The sequence below is a fragment of the Saccopteryx leptura genome, chromosome 2 (assembly GCF_036850995.1).
Source record: "Saccopteryx leptura isolate mSacLep1 chromosome 2, mSacLep1_pri_phased_curated, whole genome shotgun sequence".
Lineage (NCBI taxonomy): Eukaryota > Metazoa > Chordata > Mammalia > Chiroptera > Emballonuridae > Saccopteryx > Saccopteryx leptura.
The window spans coordinates 309,746,253-309,766,557 of NC_089504.1; the positions used below are offsets into that span (position 1 = coordinate 309,746,253).

The 20,305-nt window shown below is 40.2% G+C and overlaps 1 protein-coding gene across 2 annotated transcripts in view; it reads left to right on the plus strand.

Moving 5' to 3' along the window:
* EXOC4 (exocyst complex component 4) overlaps window positions 1-20,305 on the plus strand; it is a 701,469-nt gene that overhangs the window by 104,323 nt on the left and 576,841 nt on the right. The gene's annotated exons all lie outside the window — the stretch shown is intronic.

The window sequence follows — 20,305 nt, forward strand, 5'->3', positions numbered from 1 at the left end:
ATGAACCAGGGACATATAGCAGAAATCTCACTGTTCCTCTACTAGGATATAGCCCTTGCAGCTTTACTGACATATGTTTAGAACAAATGGTAGGAATTAACTCGTTACATGTACAACTTATTAGACCAATTATTAACTAAAATACAGGCTGGGGCAAAATAGGTTTACAATTATTCATATGGAAAATAACACAACAATTAATAAACAATAATAAAAGAATAAATTCTGTTGCTCATACAACTGTAAACCTCCTTTCGCCCCACCCTGTACACAATTAATTATCATGCAATGTAGTGCTGATTTAAAAACTATGTATTTTTTAGTAAGACTCACAGAAATTAATTGATGACAGCCTCATCATATATCAGATGAATAAGTAAAGTAGTCATGTTTATAGCTTTGTTTTGTAAACATGAAGCTGGACAGCTGTCTTTCTGACTGTAGATTGTCCTTTGGTTATAGTTTCTAGAGAAAGGGAGCTTGGCTGAATGGGCCAGAGCAGGGCTCTTCCTGAAGCTTACATTTCTTAAATCTTTGGTTTATATTTGTCCAAGTAAAAAAAAAAGTCTGCTTTTGATTTCTCTCATTTTGCATCTGACAGCAGTTAAGGCAGTAACAGATGACATCTAGTCTGTGGGTTGTTACTGATGACATTATTTAGGCATCAAAGCCCTCTTCCCTACTCGGCAGATAGTGGGAGCTGCCTTAGGTCTTGTCGTTCTGTGCACTGTCGGTGTAATAATACAGAAGATAGTCCGTGCCCAGACTGACACTGAGTCTTTTTTACTGCAGAAACACACAAACACACATTTGTGTCACATGAAACCTTCCCCTGAGCGATGTTGAAAAGCAGTGTCAGATGGGATTAAAGGGCCTCTGCGTGCATGTCAGGATGCATTTCATACCTTCTGGGCTCCTCTGGTTCCTGGCCCATCCTGTTACCAGGGTCTCTGACCAGGTGGGACCATGAGGGGAGATAACGTTGTGTTTGCAGCCTGATTTAGCAACAGGCATACATTCAATGCCCAAGAACTTGAACAAATAACTAAAAGATGCAAAATAGATAATTTTTAATAAGAGGATTTTTGTTGAATTATTTTACATCTCAGCACTACTCACAGTGGGGTCTAAGGATCAGCAGCAGCACCAATGTCTCTTCAGAGTTAGAAATGCAAATGAGCCCTGTGGCGGAGGGGTGGAATCTCGGGGTGCAGGGCCCCCAGGAGTATATGCCTGAGAAGATTCATACACATGCCAAGGTTTGCCAACACTCCTTATTCAATCCCAGACCTCACGGAGCTTGCAGTTTTGTAGTATTTATGCTTTGCAAAGCAGTCTGCCATCTGGTGTCTCACCTGAATGAGCCTCACTACTGGCCCCATCACAGGTAGGGGCATTATTATTAATCCCAGATTTACCCAGGGAAATGTGAAAGCCGAAATAATTTGACAGTTCACAAAGCTTGGTGGCAGTGGAATTAAAAGTCGAACTTGTCTTTTTCCACCGTGTAAATTTGCTTTCGGGCTTATTGAAAGACGACATTCCTGACTCATTTCCTGGGCTGGGTTTTGTTTTTCCTCTGGAGAAAGGCATTATTTGCACTGATATATTCATTAATCCACCCACACCCCCCATGGCGATCAATGGTGACCTCTCAGAGAGAGCTGGGCATGTTAAGAAGTTGGATCAGCAGCTACAGTGTAAATGAATCTTAATTAGCTCACCTGAGAATCAAACCAATGATTTAGATTCCTAAACAATTCCCCCAGAGACCTTGCGCATTCTGGTACTAAAACTAATATACAACTAAGTAATAAGAATAGATCCCCTAAAATCTTAACTTTTGTTATCTCAAGGAAGGGCAGTTAGGGATAATTTTTCTACTGTTCCATTACGAGAAAGTATTATTTTTGCAGTGGGAGGAAGCTCCCCTCCCCAGCTTTATTGAGATACAGTTGACATAAAACATTGTGTCAGTTTAATGTGTACAATGTGTTTATTTGATACACTTCATATTGCAAAATGAGTAGTACCATAGGAGTAGCTAACACCTGCATCACATCACATAATTACCATTTCTTTTTTGTGGTGAGAATATTTAAGATCTACTCTGTTAGCAACTTTCAAGTATATAATACAGTATTATTAACTATAATCACCATGCTATACACTAGGTCCCCAGACCTACTTGTCATAGAGTTGGCGTTTGTATTCTTTGACCACTATTCTTCCATTTTCTCTACAGCTCCTGGCAACTGCCATTCTAGTCTCATCTCTATTATTATTATTATTATCATTATTATTTTATTTTTATTATTTTTAGGCTTCACATGTAAGTGGTATCATATAGTGTCTGTCTTTCTCTGGCTTATCACTTAGCATAATGCCCTCATGGTCCATTCATGCGGTGAACAGCAGTACTTCTTTCTCATGGCTGAATACTATTACATTGTATATGCCACATGCCACATGCTCTTCACTCAGTCCCGCTGTTGGTGAACACTTCAGTTGTTTTCTTATCTTGGCTATTGTAAGTAATGCTGCAATGAATGTAGGAATGCAGATACCTCTTTGAGATCCTGTTTTCTTTTTTTTTTTTTTAATAATTTTATTTTTTTAATGGGGCGACATCAATAAATCAGGATACATATATTCAAAGATAACATGTCCAGGTTATCTTGTCATTCAATTATGTTGTATACCCATCACCCAAATTCAGATTGTCCTCTGTCACCTTCTATCTAGTTTTCTTTGTGTCCCTCCCCCTCCCCCTTTTCCTCTCCCTCTCCCCCCTCCCCCTATAACCACCACACTCTTATCAATGTCTCTTAGTCTCACTTTTATGTCCCACCTACGTATGGAATAATGCAGTTCCTGTTTTTTTCTGATTTACTTATTTCACTTCGTATAATGTTATCAAGATCCCACCATTTTGCTGTAAATGATCCAATGTCATCATTTCTTATGGCTGAGTAGTATTCCATAGTGTATATGTGCCACATCTTCTTTATCCAGTTATCTATTGACGGGCTTTTTGGTTGTTCCCATGTCCTGGCCACTGTGAACAATGCTGCAATAAACATGGGGCTGCATGTGTCTTTACACATCAATGTTTCTGAGTTTTTGGGGTATATACCCAGTAGAGGGATTGCTGAGTCATAAGGTAGTTCTATTTTCAGTTTTTTGAGGAACCACCATACTTTCTTCCATAATGGTTGTACTACTTTACATTCCCACCAACAGTGTATGAGGGTTCCTTTTTCTCCACAGCCTTTCCAACATTTGCTATTACCTTTTTTATTAATAATAGCTAATCTAACAGGTGTGAGGTGGTATCTCATTGCAGTTTTGATTTGCATTTCTCTAATAACTAAAGAAGATGAGCATCTTTTCATATATCTGTTGGCCATTTGTATTTCTTCCTGGGAGAAGTGTCTGTTCATGTCCTCTTCCCATTTTTTTTATTGGATTGTTTGTTTGTTGTTGAGTTTTATGAGTTCTTTGTATATTTTGGATATTAGGCCCTTATCTGAGCTGTTGTTTGAAAATATCATTTCCCATTTAGTTGGCTGTCTGTTTATTTTGTTATCAGTTTCTCTTGCTGAGCAAAAACTTCTTAGTCTGATGTAGTCCCATTCATTAATTTTTGCCTTCACTTCTCTTGCCTTTGGAGTCAAATTCATAAAATGCTCTTTAAAACCCAGGTCCATGAGTTTAGTACCTATGTCTTCTTCTATGTACTTTATTGTTTCAGGTCTTATGTTTAGATCTTTGATCCATTTTGAGTTAATTTTAGTACAAGGGGACAAACTGTAGTCCAGTTTCATTCTTTTGCATGTGGCTTTCCAGTTTTCCCAGCACCATTTATTGAAGAGGCTTTCTTTTCTCCATTGTGTGTTGTTGGCCCCTTTATCAAAAATTATTTGACTATATATATGTGGTTTTATTTCTGGGTTTTCTATTCTGTTCCATTGGTCTGAGTGTCTATTTTTCTGCCAATACCATGCTGTTTTGATTGTCGTGGCCCTATAATATAGTTTGAAGTCAGGTATTGTAATGCCCCCAGCTTCATTCTTTTTCTTTAGGATTGCTTTGGCTATTTGGGGTTTTTTATAGTTCCATATAAATCTGATGATTTTTTGCTCCATTTCTTTAAAAAATGTCATTGGAATTTTGATGGGAATTGCATTAAATTTGTATATTGCTTTGGGTAATATGGCCATCTTGATTATATTTATTCTTCCTATCCAAGAGCAAGGAATATTCTTCCATCTCATTATATCTTTTTCGATTTCCCTTAACAATGGTTTATAGTTTTCATTATATAAGTCCTTTACATTCTTTGTTATGTTTATTCCTAAGTATTTTATTTTTTTGGTTGCAATCATGAAGGGGATTATTCTTTTGAGTTCGTTCTCAAGTGTTTCATTGTTGGCATATAGAAAGGCTATTGACTTCTGTATGTTAATTTTGTATCCTGCGACCTTACTGTATTGGCTTATTGTTTCTAGTAGTCTTTTTGTGGATTCTTTGGGGTTTTCGATGTATAGGATCATATCATCTGCAAAAAGTGATACCTTTACTTCTTCTTTTCCGATATGGATGCCTTTTATTTCTTTGTCTTGTCTGATTGCTCTGGCTAGAACCTCTAGTACCACATTAAATAAGAGTGGAGAGAGTGGACAACCCTGTCTTGTTCCTGATTTAAGGGGGGAAGCCTTCAGTTTAGTGCCATTTAATATGATGTTAGCTGATGGTTTATCATATATGGCCTTTATCATGTTGAGATATTTTCCTTCTATACCCATTTTGTTGAGAGTCTTAAACATAAAATTGTGTTGTATTTTATCGAAAGTCTTTTCTGTGTCTATTGATAAGATCATGTGGTTTTTGTTCTTTGTTTTGTTGATACGGTGTATTACGTTAACCGTTTTACGTATGCTGAACCATCCTTGAGATTCTGGGATGAATCCCACTTGATCATGATGTATTATTTTTTTAATATGTTGTTGTATTCAATTTGCCAGTATTTTGTTTAGTATTTTAGCATCTGTATTCATTAGCGATATTGGTCTGTAGTTTTCTTTTTTTGTGCCATCCTTGACTGGTTTTGGTATGAGGGTTATGTTGACCTCATAAAATGTTTTTGGAAGTATTGCTTTTTCTTCAATTTTTTTGAAGACTTTCAGTAGAATAGGAACCAAGTCTTCTTTGAATGTTTGATAAAATTCGCTGGTATAGCCGTCTTGGCCTGGACTTTTATTTTTGGGGAGGTTTTGAATGGTTTTTTCTATTTCTTCTCTAGTAATAGGTCTGTTTAGGCTTTCTGCTTCTTCTTGACTCAGTCTAGGAAGGTTGTATTGTTCTAGGAATTTATCCATTTCTTCTAGGTTGTTTAATTTAGTGGCATAAAGTTTTTCATAGTATTCTACAATAATTCTTTATATATCTACGGTGTCCGTGGTGATTTCTCCTCTTTCATTTTGGATTTTGTTTATGTGTTCTTTCTCTTTTTTCCTTGGTAAGTCTTGCCAAGGGTTTGTCAATTTTGTTGATCTTTTCAAAGAACCAGCTCCTTGTTCTATTAATTTTTTCTATAGTTTTTCTGTTCTCTATTTCATTTATTTCTGCTCTGATTTTTATTATCTCCTTTCTTTGGCTGGTTTTGGGTTGCCTTTGTTCTTCTTTTTCTAGTTCCTTAAGGTGTGAAGTTAAGTGGTTCACTTGGGCTCTCTCTTGTTTGTTCATATATGCCTGAAGTGATATGAACTTCCCTCTTATCACTCCTTTTGCTGCATCCCATAGATTCTGATATGTCGTATTGTCATTTTCATTTGTCTGTATATATCTTTTGATCTCTACACTTATTTCTTCTTTGACCCATTCATTTTTTAAAAGTATGTTGTTTAGTTTCCACATTTTTGTGGGATTTTTTCCCTCTTTTTTGCAGTTGAATTCTAGTTTCAAGGCTTTATGATCAGAAAATATGCTTGGTACAACTTTGATTTTTCTGAGTTTGCTGATGTTGTTTTTGTGGCCCAACATATGGTCAGTTCTTGAGAATGATCCATGTACACTGAAGAAAAATGTATACTCAGTCACTTTGGGATGAAATGTCCTGTAGATGTCTATCATATCCAGGTGCTCTAGTGTTTTGTTTAAGGCCACTATATCTTTGTTGATTCTCTGTTTGGATGACTGATCTAGAGCCGTCAGCGGTGTATTGAGGTCTCCAAGTATGATTGTATTTTGTTCTTCTTTTTCAGTTTTTTTTTTAAAGGTCAATAAGTAGCTGTCTTACATATTTTGGTGCTCCTTGGTTTGGTGCATATATATTAAGAATTGTTATGTCTTCTTGATTCAGTGTCCCCTTAGCCATTATGAAATGGCCATTTTTGTGTCTGAGTACTTTTGCTGTCTTGTAGTCAGCATTATCAGATATGAATATTGCTACGCCTGCTTTTTTTTGGATGTTATTTGCTTGGAGTATTGTTTTCTAGCCTTTCACTTTGAATTTGTTTTTATTCTTGTTGCTTAGATGAGTTTCTTGTAGGCAGCATACAGTTGGATTTTCTTTTTTAATCCATTCTGCTACTCTGTGCCTTTTTATTGGTGAGTTTAATTCGTTTACATTTAGTGTAATTATTGACACTTGTGAGTTCCCTATTGCCATTTTATAGATTGCTTTCTGTTAGTTTTGTGTCTTGTTTGATCCTTCTCTTCCCTTTTTCTATCTTTTGTTTTTATTTGGTTGTATTCCATACATCTTTCCTCTGCTGCTATCTTTTTTAAATCATGTGCTTCTGTGGTGGTTTTTTCAATGGTGGTTACCTTTAAGTAATGAAAAGGGTTCCTACCCTGTTCATTGTAGTGCACTATTTTGTGAGTACTTTTGCACTCCATCGTCCTTTGCTACTGTTAATCTCCATCCTCTCCTCCCCTTTCTTTTTGTTGTTGTCACAGTTTAAATTTGATTTTATTGTGTTCTTCTTGGAGCTTTTACTTGTGGCGTTGTTTTTTTTTATTCTTTGTATTTGATTGGAGAACCCCCTTTAGTAATTCCTGGAGTGGGGGTTTTCTGATTATAAATTCCCTCATCTTTTCTGTATCTGTGAATGTTTTTATTTCTCCTTCATAGTTGAAGGATAGCTTTGATGGGTATAGTATTTGTGGCTGAATGTTCCTCTCTTTCAGGACTTTAAATATTGGGGTCCACTCTCTCCTAGCTTGTAGAGTTTCTGTTGAGAAATCGGATGATAATCTAATGGGCCTTCCTTTATATGTTGTATTCTTCTTTTCCCTGGCTGCCTTGAGAATTTTTTCTTTGTCATTGGTTTGTGCCAATTTCATTATGATGTGCCTTGGAGTAGGTTTGTTTGGGTTAAAAATACTCGGAATTCTGTTTGCTTCTTGAACTTGAGGCTTTAGTTCTTTCCACAGGCTTGGGAAGTTCTCATCTATTATTTGTTTATGTTCTCCATTCCATTTTCTCTCTCTTCTTCCTCTGATATACCTATTATTCTTATGTTATTCTTTTTGATGGAGTCAGATAATTCCTGTAGGGCTATTCCATTTTTTTAAAAATTTTTGAGTCACTTTCTTCTTCTCTCTGTTGTGCCTCAAGTTGCTTGCCTTCTATTTCACTAATCCTACCTTCTATCTGACCTGTTCTATTAGCTAAGCTTGTTACCTCGTTTTTCAGCTCGTGAATTGAGTTTTTCATCTCTGTTTTATTTGTTTTTATAGTTTCAATTTCCTTGGAAATATATTCTTTGTGTTCATTGAGTTGTTTTCTGAGCTCCCTAAATTGCCTTTCTGTGTTTTCTTGTATATCTCTGAGTATTTTTAGGATTTCTATTTTAAATTCTCTGTTGTTTAACTCCAAGGTTTCCAATATATTTAATTTTTTCTCCATAGATTTTTCCTCATCTATCTGTGTTACCTCTCTTTCTTTTGTATCCATGATATTTGATTTTTTCTTCCTTAATGGCATCTGAGGGTGGTTTTGTTGATAGTATTAATGAGATTTAATAAAGAATAAAAAGTTAAAAAAATAAAAAATCAAAGAGTTGTTTTTTTAAATTGATAATTAAATAAAGAAAAATAAAATAAAAATTAAAAAAAAAGGAAATTATTCCCCCCCTCCTTTTTTTCTCTCCTCTCCTCTCCCCTCTTTCTTGAGAAAATCTCTGGTGAACTGTGAATTATATTGTACTAAATAGAACAAACAATGCCTGTAATGGAGGGCCTGAATTGGGGAGAAGTAATAAAGGGGCAAAAAAAAAAAAGAAAAAGAAAAAAAGAAAAAAAAAAAAAGGGGGTATGGACCCACAAAAAGCAAATAAGGAAAAAATTTGGGTCAAGAATAAAAAGATTTTCTTTTAGGTGTTGGTTGACTAAGAGTTATGATGAGAGGAATAAGAGGGTAACAGGAAAATGGGGGGACAAATTAAAAAATTACTATTGTATTTAGTGGAACAAGAACTAGATAAAATGGAGAGCCAGGGATGGCAGCACTGCTAGTGAGTTAAAAAGGTGAAGTAAAACCCCCCCAAAATGCCACAAACATAAGTTTGAGTCCCAGATAAGATAATTTGTTCCTTATTGAGGTTTGAATGAGAGGAGACGTAAAGGAGAAAGGAAGAAACTTATATAGAGGGATAAAAGAAAGAGAGTGGAAAAAAGAGGGTACCACTAAAAGAAGAAAAAAGAGGAGAGAGAGAGAGAGTTAAGGGTTTTGGAGTGCAACCCTCATAGAGAGGAAGGAAGTGGAAAGAAAAGATAATGGGAGATGTAACACTTAAGGGTAGTATAGTTCAAGGAGAGGAGAGAGTAATACCGGCAGAGAGTTAAATGACCAAATTGGAGGAGGAAAAAAAAAAATCAAGAATGAAGATAAGAGAAACAAACGAACAAATATAATAAAATGTGACAGGTTATAAAGTCTGCGGATTATTCTTGATTTTGAGAGGTTATCTTGCTTTTTCTTTTCTCTCCCTCTCCCTGGTCGGTGACTCTGTACCCCGGGTTCTGCCCCTTTGACACGCTCAGGTAGAGGTTTGCAGTTGATAAGTCTCTATGGCCATGTCATGTATTGTACTTTAGTCTCGTTGGCAGACGAGGCTCATTAGTATTTATAGGTTCCGACAGTGAGAGATTCCGTGTTCCTGGAGCCTCTCTCCTAGTCTTTCCTTCCTCAATTAGTAGCCTGATAATCCAGCTATGGGGTTGCTGCTGCCTCTGCCTGGATAGTTAAGAGGCTCAAAGAGCTGGCAACTCCCCACTCTATTCCCACTCAGCACAGGGCTCTGGGTAAGGCTCAGTCAGTCAGAGCTGCTAGCATAATCAGGCGGGGCTTCCGCCCACTCAAAGACTTCTGGCTCTGCCACTCTGTCCGGTAACACGGGCGGTCGCCCACTCCTGGGGCACTTGGAGGAAACTCACGCTCACTATGTGCGCACGCAGACCAGGATATCAGGCCGGCAGTCTCACACTCTGAGTGAAACCCCCGCCCCCCGGAAAAGTTCCAGCGTTGGAATTGGCTTTCGCTCCCTCCCCATGCACGGCTTTTTCAGGGCGCTGGGGCGGCCCGGAGATTCCGCACATAAAGACCTCTGACTCTGCCTCTCTGTGGGGTAACACGGGTGCCCACTCCCAGGGCTTTCGAAGGAATCTCTCGCCCACTATCTGCACGTGCCAACCAGGAATTCGGGGAAAATGGCTGCCCCGCTTGTCTTTCTTTGTCTGGGTTTGGCGCGAGTGCTAGCTTGTATTGTCTGGGTTGCCACAGTCACAGTTTTTCCTCAGCTTGGATCTCTGTGCCACAGCCTGTTTCGGCCGTTTGTGCCGCGGCCTGGATCTATTCACCTCCTTTGCCCGCCTTAGTTTTTATATTCTCAGTTCCCAGTGAAAGCAGCCCTATTCAGGTTAGTGAGGAAGGCGGAGCATTTCTTACTCCCTATTTCCTTCGGGGGTTGATTATATATTTAGCCAGTTTTTCGCTCCACCATACCTTCGGGTGTATTGCGAAACATCTGGAGGCTCCAAGGGTAGGTTTTTCTGTTTCTGGTTGAAGACCTTGTTTAGTTTTGGGGGAGATTTATCAGTATCGCTTCCTACCGTGCCATTACTCTGACATCATCCTCCGCCCAGCATAATTTAAAAAGGATCCATCCACTGAGATACATGCCGAAAACACTGAAACTCCACGGCGCCAGCGGCTCCGGCTCCTACTCCCGGCCTCTGGGCTCAGCAGCTCCGGGCCTCCAGCTGCAGAGGGCGTGGCAGCTTCGGGTTGTGCCTGCAGCAGGGGCACTCAGCTATTAATACCCGCGGGCGGCGGCAGTGCGAGCGTGTGAGGTGGGCTGGTGGTGGCCGCCCGAGGTCTGAGCCATCAAAGGTCGAGATTCTGTTTTCATTGTCTTTGAACATACACCCAGAAATGGGCTTGTGGGATCAGTTAATGGTTCTGTTTTTACTTTCTGAGGAGCCTCCGTACCATTTTTCAAGTTGTTGTACCAGTTTACATTCCTACCCAACACAAGGTAGCCTTGCTAATGCTGGTCTCTCGGCTGCTAGCCATTCTAACATGTGTGAGGTAATATCTCATTGTGGTTTTGATTTGCATTTTTCTGATAATCAGTGCTGTTGAGCACCATTTCATGTACCTTTTGGCCATTTGTATGTCTTCTTTGGCAAAATGTCTATTCAATCTCTCTGTTCATTTAAAAATTGGATTGTGAGGGTTTTTGTTAGTTTTTGAGTTGTGTTAGTTCTTATGTATTGGATTATTAACCTCTTTTTGGATGTACCTCTTGCATTCTCTTGTTTTTTTTTCATTTTCTTGGTGATTTCTTTTGCTGTGCAAAAGCTTTTAATTTGATGTAGTCCCACTTATTTATTTTTTCTTTTGTTGCCTTTGCCGTCAAATAAAAAAAATAATTTTTTCCTAAATTGATAAGAAGGAGCTTATCCTTACGTTTTCATCTGCGAGCTGTACAGTTTCATGTCTTATATTCATCTCTGACTCATTTTGAGTTGCTCTTTGTGTATGGTGTCAAAATGATTGTCCAGTTTCAATCTTCTGCATGTGGCTGTCCAGTTCTCCTAACACCTTTTATTGAGGTTTTCCTAGGAAAGGTTACGGAAGAATGATAGTAAAATTTCCATTAAAAGAAAGAGGCCTGCCTGAGCAGGTGGTGGCACAGTGGCTAGATTGAGCATCGGACTAGGACTCAGAGGACCCAGATTTGAAACCCCAAGGTCACTGGCTTGAGTGCAGGCACACCAGTTTGAAGTGGGGTCACTGGCTTGAGCGTGGGATCATAAACATGATCCCATGGATCCCATGGTCATGGCTTGAGCTGAAAGGTCACTGGCTTGAAGCCCAAGGTCACTGGCTTGAGCCCAAGGTTGCTGGCTTGAGCAAGGGGTCACTCGCCTGCTGTAGCCCCCGGTCAAGGCACATATGAGAAAGCACTCAGTGAACAACTAAGGAGTCTGAATGAAGAATTGATGTTTCTCATCTCTGTCCCTTCCTGTCTGTCTGTCCCTATCTATCCCCCTCTCTGTCTCTCTGTCACCAGAAAAGGGGGGGCCTGAGCTTATTTTGCCATTGTGGTTATTAATTTGTTACACATTAAAATGAGAAATTCATTCGGAGTCATCTCCCATGAATTCAGAAACTGACGTGGCAAGGAGGGAAGTGACACAGCAAGGAAGTGACTTGAGCCGGGACCAATCTGATGCTCTTCTGTGTTTATTGTGTGATGTTCTGTGTTGCTCATCATTTTTTCCTGTTCTTTTCATGGTGCAGATGGAGACTGAGTCAGCACTCCTCAAATAGTAACTTCTTTTTACATGAAGATTATTAATTAAGTGGTGAAACTGATTTCTACCCCTTAAAAGTAGGTATTAGATAACCTTGAAGATTAAATGGGATCTATATCCTGTTTGTAATGAAAAATACTCGCTCAGCCAGGCTTATTAGGAAACTGTGTGTGAGATACAGGCATGTAAACTGAGACCATTTTGATTTAAAATGATTGATGATCCATTCTCTTAATCTTTCAGAAAGACTATAAGCTCCGAGTTCAGTGTTTTCCTATTGTTAGAGTGTAGAAGTAGCAGGGGATACGTGTGCTGTGGCTGCTGCCTTTGTCAGTGGGGAATGCAGACCCCTGATACCAAGGCCTCAGCAGGTAAGCAGCAGAACAGAACTCATTCCCTCCCTGTGTGTTTCTTTGCCTCGTGACCAAGTAAGGCAGCTTCTTGGCTGCAAAACTGGGTTTTCCAGCCAAGTGACATAACTCAAGGTTTCCTGGCTGTTAAATTTAGATCTATATAGTTGTAGCTCACCTTAAAAATTAAGCACTTTTCATAACTTGATGATTAGAGCTTTAGACCGTAGACATTTCTTTTCTTGTGCAATTGTGGTGATTCCTTAACATTTTCTTCTCCTCCTTTGCCTGTCCCCATGGGGCCCTTGAAGAGAAGACCCACAGAGTCAGCTGCAGGCAGGAAGTTAGTAGAAGGTCTGGGAGCATAATACCAACCATTTTACTTATATCTTTAGGATAAGATATAAGGATATCTTTAGGATAGATTTAGAGAACAAATACTTTCTTCACCTTGACACTTTCTATCTCTTTTACATAAAATAGATTTTATTACAGTATTATTAAAGTTCCCTCGGAATGTGTGTATCTTTCAGCTTGTAACTACTTCTTTTAGTTCTCATGTTTAGGTTGATAGGGTTATCTTTTTGAGGGATAGTTTTGTGTGAAATATTTTTTGTGGTTTTCTAGAACCAGGATATTCACATTTATAAACTCATTTCCTCATCATTTATTAACTGTAATCAAGTCTCTACCTCTCCCATCTTTACTGGATCTCATTTTTTTTACTCTTTCATTCAATAAATAGTCATTTATTGCCTTCCAGGTTCTGATATTATGGCAAATACTAGAATACAGCAATAAGTCAGACACAGTTCTCACTGTGGCTATTGTAGTGGTCCAGAGGAGAGATGACACAATCTGAATTAGCAAAGGAACAATGGTGGTGGAGAGAAGTAGGCCCAGCTGAGCGGGAACAAAGGCGCAGAAGTAGAAGGTGGCAGCGACTGATTGGGTTGGAGGGAGGAGGTAGTTGGGGTGATTTTCTGGGGCAGGTGGTGCAATTCACTGACTCAGGGAACGTGGGGAAGTAGTTTCGGGGAGGAATGTGATGAGTTCTGCTGAAGATATGCTAAGTTTAAAGTCTATACAGCTCAGGCAGTGATCTGGCCAAGAGATGTTTAGGAGTCATCAGCAGGTGGGTAACTGAGGATGCAGTGGTCACCGAGCTCACCCAGAGAGAGCATGAGGACTGAGAACAGGTCACAGCACTTAAGAAAGAGGTTTCTGAGATGGAGCAACCAGGGGGTGAAGGACAGCATAAGAGGAGAGTATTGCAGAGCTGGTGGGGGCAGTGCTTCTAGGAGTGAGTGGTCAATAGAAACAAGAGCTTATTTGAATAGGGACCGAGAAGTGGCTCTTAGATTGGGCAAAAGGATTATGAGACTTTAGCAAGAGTTTTTAAGTAGAGTACTAACAGGGTTAAAAACCAGTTTGCAGGGAGAAAGTAAAGGTAATGTAGGCAGTTCTCGTGACTCTCCTACGCTTGGTTTCCTAGCCTCCTCCAGTACTGAGATCTCTTTGGCCTCTTTTTGTAAATTGCTTCCTTTTTTTCCCTAACACTCCTTGAAAGGAACATTCTCCAAAATGGAGTCCTTTGTTCTCTTGTTATCTCTGAGCGTTGGTTTTCTTGTCTATAAAAGGAGACCAAAATGGTACAGCAGGTCCTGGAATAACGTGGTTTTGTTTAAAGTGCTTTTGTTGTAGTGTTAATAAGATGCTATGGGAACTTAATTCTTGATTATATCCATCAACCTATGGTAAGATTGGTTTCCTTACATGTCGTTTTGTGTAAAATTTCAGAAACCATCAGTGATATTAAGGAAGGGCTTCCTGTGCCTTCCTCATGGGGTTTTCCTGTGACATGAGCTAACCCAAGGGAAGGACTGGTGGTCTATGCTGCTGTTGTCTTTGTCATTATCATCACCATCATCATTGTCATTATCTTCATTGTCATCCTTCCACTTTGGCCTCTTTCATGGGTCTCTCCCATTAGGACAGCTCCAGCTCCTGGCCCCATGTATAAGGGTAAAGGCGTGCTTACTAGGAGGCATGAAACAGGGACCCTTCCCACACTGTCTGGCCCAGGAGGTGATGGAGACACTATTGTGTCACTTTTTACAGTCGTTGTGATCTTCTGGTTGTGTTTTAAGGGGTTGAGCAATCATAGGAATAAAGACCTTGCTCTTTTTTTTGTGAATTAGGCCTTTTTAAAAGTTATAAGTGACAGAAACCTAACTCCCAACTAATTAAATTAACGAGGGAGTTTTATTGGGATGATCCTGGGGTATCTTACAGAACATAAGCAGGACTCAACTAACCAAGCTGAGGGAGGGACAGAGATGTGGCCGGATGTGGAAACATCTGGAGTGGCTCTTGTGTCCTCCCTTCACAATTTTCTGTGGATGATAACTGGTACATACATACATAACAATTTACTATTATTTTAAGTTTGCTTTTTAATTACACTTTCATATATCACTTTGCATTTACACTCACAATGAAATTGTGATTAGGGTATCTGTGTTTGAGGAAGCTGAGAGCTGTAAGGGTCACATGGCATATTGAAGGTCCTATGACTATTCATCAGAGACCTGGGGTCAAGTCTGGGTTCTGACTGTCCTTACACAGGCATTTATACCACTTTTCCATCTGAGATTAACATTTCTTTCGCCACCTGTGATGTTGTATTGCATATTATAGCATACTATTTTCTGACTCTCAAAATAACACATGTTGGGTGTGTGTGTGTGTGTGTGTTATTTCCATCTAAAAGGTAGAAATTGCAATTAATTGAAATTCTGATCTCTAAGGTTCTTAGGCTTATTCCTATCTGAGGTTTTCTCTTTTCAGTTCAGTTTAAGGAATCATCTAGTAATTTAATGACTGCCTGCTCTGTTGTCTTTGAGATCAGTGGTGAGAACCTTGAGCCTATCAGGATTTAAGCAGCTGAGCTGAATGCACTGTTGTGTTTTAGTTCTTCTTTTGTTTATGTACTATTTTGCGGTGAGTGTGGTGTGGGGAACAGTTTTTGTGGGGCTTTGTGCGGTTCCTCCTGAGTATGTCTGCAGTTGAAAGTAAACCCTAGTTTTCTCAGAGGGTGATGTGTGGGCTGTCGGAGAATGGATGAATATTAACAACCTATTTCAGTGTACAGTATTTCTGGTAGCTTTCACTTGAGCCAGACCAGTGCAAATTTCTGTTTGGTTTATGGAAGTGATTCCCAGTCTCTCTGTTCTTAGAGGCATTGGGCAGAGTTTTCCTACTTCCCCTTCCTTCCTTCCTTCCTTCCTTCCTTCCTTCCTTCCTTCCTTCCTTCCTTCCTTCCTTCCTTCCTTCCCTCCCTCCCTCCCTCCCTCCCTCCCTCCCTCCCTCCCTCCCTCCCTCTCTTTCTTCCTTTCTTTCTTTTTTTTCCTGAAGTGAGAAGCAGGGAGGCAGAGAGACAGACTCCCGCATGCGCCCGACCAGAATTCACCCAGCAAGCCCACTAGGGGGTGATGCTCTACCCTTCTGGGGTGTTGCTCCATTGCAACCAGAGCCTTCTAGCACCTGAGGTGGAGGCCATGGAGCCATCTTCAGCGCCTGGGCCAACTTTGCTCCAGTGGAACCTTGGCTGCGGGAGAGGAAGAGAGAGAGTGAGAGAAAGAAAGGAGAGGGGAAAGGGTGGAGAAGCAGATAGGTGCTTCTCCTGTGTGCCCTGCCAGGAATCGAACCTGGGACTTTTATATACGCCGGGCTGGCTCTCTGCCGCTGAGCCAACCGGCCAGGGCCCTCTTTTTCTTTCTGAAGGAGTGTGTTTGCTGGTTGCAAAGTATGTTGAGTTTGGTTTCTTTATATTAGCAGCCATTCACTGACCCTGCTGCTGAGTCCCACTCCAGTGCTGCTCTGAAACCCTTCTTGCCAAGGTCACTGGTACACTGCACGTTGGAAATACCTCTCCTTGCCTTACTTGACCTCAGCGTAGCCTTTGAGTCTGATAATACTCCCTTTTTTTGTCTTCTAAAATTCTCTCTACCGGCTTCCTCTTCTCTCGCTGCTTCCTTCCCACCTTCCAGTGTTGCTGCCCCAGGGAGTGCTGGCTCTGCGCCTTACTGCTCTTTCTGCTGACTGGGTCTTAGTCTCTTTGTCATCACATTCTCCCAGATACTTCTCACTCTGTAAATTTCCAAGATCAGCCTCTGCCCTGAGCTCCAGGCTGCTTGCCCAATACCTAAATCCATGGCACCTTCAGTATAGCATATCCAGATCTAAACCTAACAGCCCTCCTTCCAAATTTCTGTCTTTCGTTTTCTCTGTTGCTGGACAGGTAACTGTCTTCCTCAGAGTTGCTCAAGCCAGAAACCCAGACGAAGTGGTCCTGGCTCCCCTCTCTTTCATATTGCACCATTACCTTGACTAGCTCTATTTACTTTCTCATTGGATCCTTCTCACAGTTCTGTGAAGCTCCTAGAACAGGTATTAATTAATACTTTGATTTGACGTATGGAATCCTGGGAGAAGTTGAGAGATTTTTTCCCCATAACGAGAGGGTTAGGAATGATCAATGCCGGGAAAGGTTGTGAATCTTTTGTTTCTTGCAGATTACTTTTATGAGGAGGGAGCACAGTCAGAGAACAAGTGAGCCTTAAGAGGAACACTAATGTCCTCTGGGCAGTAGGTCTGGAGGAATCAGCTCTCCTATGCTTTGCCTTTGAGGATCCAATCGAGCTCTTTCTCACTGGTCCATGTGATTTCTTTTCCCTGAGGTGGAGGTGTTGGGCCCTCACTGTCCTCACTCAGAGTCACACTGATTTTTTTTAAAAGCTATATTGAGATATAGTTCACCTGCTGCACACTGCACCTGAGAAAGTGTGCAATTCAGTGGTTTTTAGTTTATTCACAGGATTATACAAAGATCACCTCTGTCTAGTCCCACAACATTTTCATCTCCCCCCCAAAACAAATTCCATATGGTTTAGCAGTCAGTCCCCCCCCCCCCACGTGACCACTAATACATGTTCTGCCTCAGTAAATTTGCACATTCTGGATAGTTTATATAACAATAACTATGCAATATGTAGTTTTCTGTGAGTTCTTCCATAGCATATTTTCAAGGGTCATCCATGCTGAAGCATGTATCACACATCATCCCCTTTTATAGCAAATAATACTGCACTGTATGAATGTAGCACATTTTGTTTGCCCATTATTACGTTGGTGGAAATTTGGATTGTTTCCACATTTATGGTTTTGCTGTTATTTTAACATTTTACTATTATGAACAGTGAGCATTTGTGTATAAGCTCTTGTGCACATGTATGGTTTCAGTTCTCTTGGGTACATACCTAGGAATGAAATCACTGGGCCTATATAGTAATTCTGTGTTTAATGGTTTGAGGAACTGCCAAACTGTTTTCCAAAGCCATTTAACATCCCGCCAGCACTGTCTGAGAGTTCTAGTTTCTCTAAGTCCTCACCAACACATTCTATTGTCTATCTCTTTTATTATGGTCATCCTGGGGGATTGGAGTGGTATCTGGTGGTTTTGATTTGCATATTTCTGATGGCTAATGATGTTGAACATCATTTTGTTTGCTTATTGGTCATTCATATATTTTTTTTGGAGAAGGAACATACAAATGCTTTGTCCATTTTTAAATTTGCTTGTCTTTTTATTACAAGTTGTAAGAATTCTTTAGATAATCTAAAAACAAATCCTTTGTCAGATATGTGATTTGCAAATATTTTCTCCCACATTGTGGGTTGTCCATTTACTGCCCTGATGGTATCATTTGTAGCACGCAAGTTTTTTATATATCTATATGTGCTTATTTGATTGATTTTAGATAGAAGAAAGGAGACGGAGGGAGAAACAGGAACATCAATCTGTTTCTGTTTGTGCCCTGACCGGGGATCGAACTGGCAACCTCTGAGCTTCAGGATGGCGCTCTAACTAACAGAGCTATCTGGCCAGGGCTGTAGCACAGAACTTTTTAATTTTGATGTCTGAGTTGTGGGTTTGATTAACATTGCCATAATGATTGATGATGAAGCAGGAGAGAGCTTCCCTGTCTTTTAAGTGGTTGGATGTTCCAGAGTAGGCTGACATGTGGGTAGACTTTCACCGCTTCTGACCTGTCTCCCTTCCTCCCCCGTGTAGTCTTTCCCATGCTATGACGGTCACACTACAGTAGGTCTGTCTGGGTCTTGATCCTCCGGGAGTGACAGAAGCTGGTTGGCTGTCAGCATTTTATCAAGGGATTGCTGTTTCTGTGATGTTATAGATAACACTCTCTCGTCTTTCACCGCAGTTCCCTGCTAGGCCTCTTCTAAATAGAGCACCACCCTGGTCGCTAAGTTGTCCTTCAGTGGCAGCCAGTGTGCAGTCATGAGCATGGTGGCCCTGGAGGTAACCAGGCAACAGCACCACTTCCCTTCCCGTGTTCTTTGTGTCCTTGCTGGTTACAGGCTTATACCTAGAATGTCATGCCTCTGGGAAGTTGGGTGCCACTCTGCCCTGGGCTTCCCAATGTCGCTATCAATAGGATTTCAAAAAACTTGGAGTTTTAATTTTGTCACATAAGGACATTTGGCAATTTAACTGCCATCATGAGAAAAAAAAATAACAGATTTTCCTGTCAAAAAAGTATTAAAAAAATCAAATATATTTATCTTTGTGAAAAGTCAATAATATATGGTCCTATTTTCTTATTTAGTTATGTGTCACTGGAAAATACATTCAGGTCTGTGGATTGGTATTTGGGAACCACAGGCTTACATCCTCAGCATAAATCTTTATTGGGAAAGTGGGACTATTAATTAATTGTTCACTCTGTGTGGTGCCAGAGACCAGTTTTATACAGAGGACTTCCTTTCACTAAATTATTTTGGCCGTTATTGGATGCATCTTCCTGTACTTTGTCACTTTCTCTGCTGATTTCTAAGTGCCTCTCCACTAACACAGATGAGAAAGAAGAATTATTTTAGGTATATGTGTGTATAAATATGAATTGAACTTTTAAAGATTTTTTTAACCATAACCACTCCAAAGACGGGATGGCGCTTATTTACAAATACAATGTGTAAATTCCAAATTAAGTATATTCTAGACTGGGAATGCTACATACATTTTTATTGATTCTGTCTCATCTAAATTAAAATGTCAAATAGATATTAAGGTTTTATCATAAGACAGTTACTGGCTGTCACATTGGCACATTAATTATAATAATTGGGCAGTAAAGAAGCCAGAGGAAGAGATAACAGGCTAGCTGTGTTTATGAGATCGTTGTCATAAGCTTTTATTTACGAGAATAAGATCTTGTTGATGCTGCTGACAAGCTCTTGCGTACCCTTTCTCCTGTCCGGCTTGCTTATAAATCTGTTTTGGAACTATGAATGAGAGCCATGCAGTATACAATAAAAGTCACTTCCCAAATTTTTCTCTACTTTTTCATGGTATACACATTAAAGTCATTCAGCAAAAGTTGCTGATCACTGTTCCAAGTGCTGCTAAGTGCATACACTGAAAGACTAATAAATGGAGAAGGAGGTAAAATGTCTACATATCAATAAGTGTGACCCACCTTTATTGAGTCACCTATGGGAGCCCCATGTGGATAAGTTCCTTAACAGTGGGATAAAATACCATACATGTTCTGAGGAGGGAAGAGGAGTCAAAGCCTGGGCGAGCGGGGGAGCTGTCAGTCTCAGAGGTTAGAGGCGTGCCTTGGCCCGAGTGCAGCAGAGCTCCGCCCACTTCCGAACAGACACCTGCATTCCGAAGCTAGAGTGTAAGCAGGTGGCTAAAGGCGCTGACATGGAAACCAACTTTTGTTCTGGGCCCAGCTGCCTCGCCACCTCATTTTGTGTCCTCGAGTATTTAAAATTGATGTAATAACATGTGTCCAGCGTTTCTCACCATGAGAAATGAGATAATGCGGAGGGCTAAGCTGCTCCCTATGGTGAACGTCAGATTGCTTGGCGGGGGTATATATTTTTCAGGCAACTTACCCCGTGTATTTGAATGGTATAGGCATTCCTGTCCGTGACTAGAAGGATTAGTAGCTTTACCAGAGTGTCCAGTGTCTTGCTAGGGAAGAGCTAATTCTGTGTAGCATCGGAACTGTTTGAAAAATTGCCTGAATTCC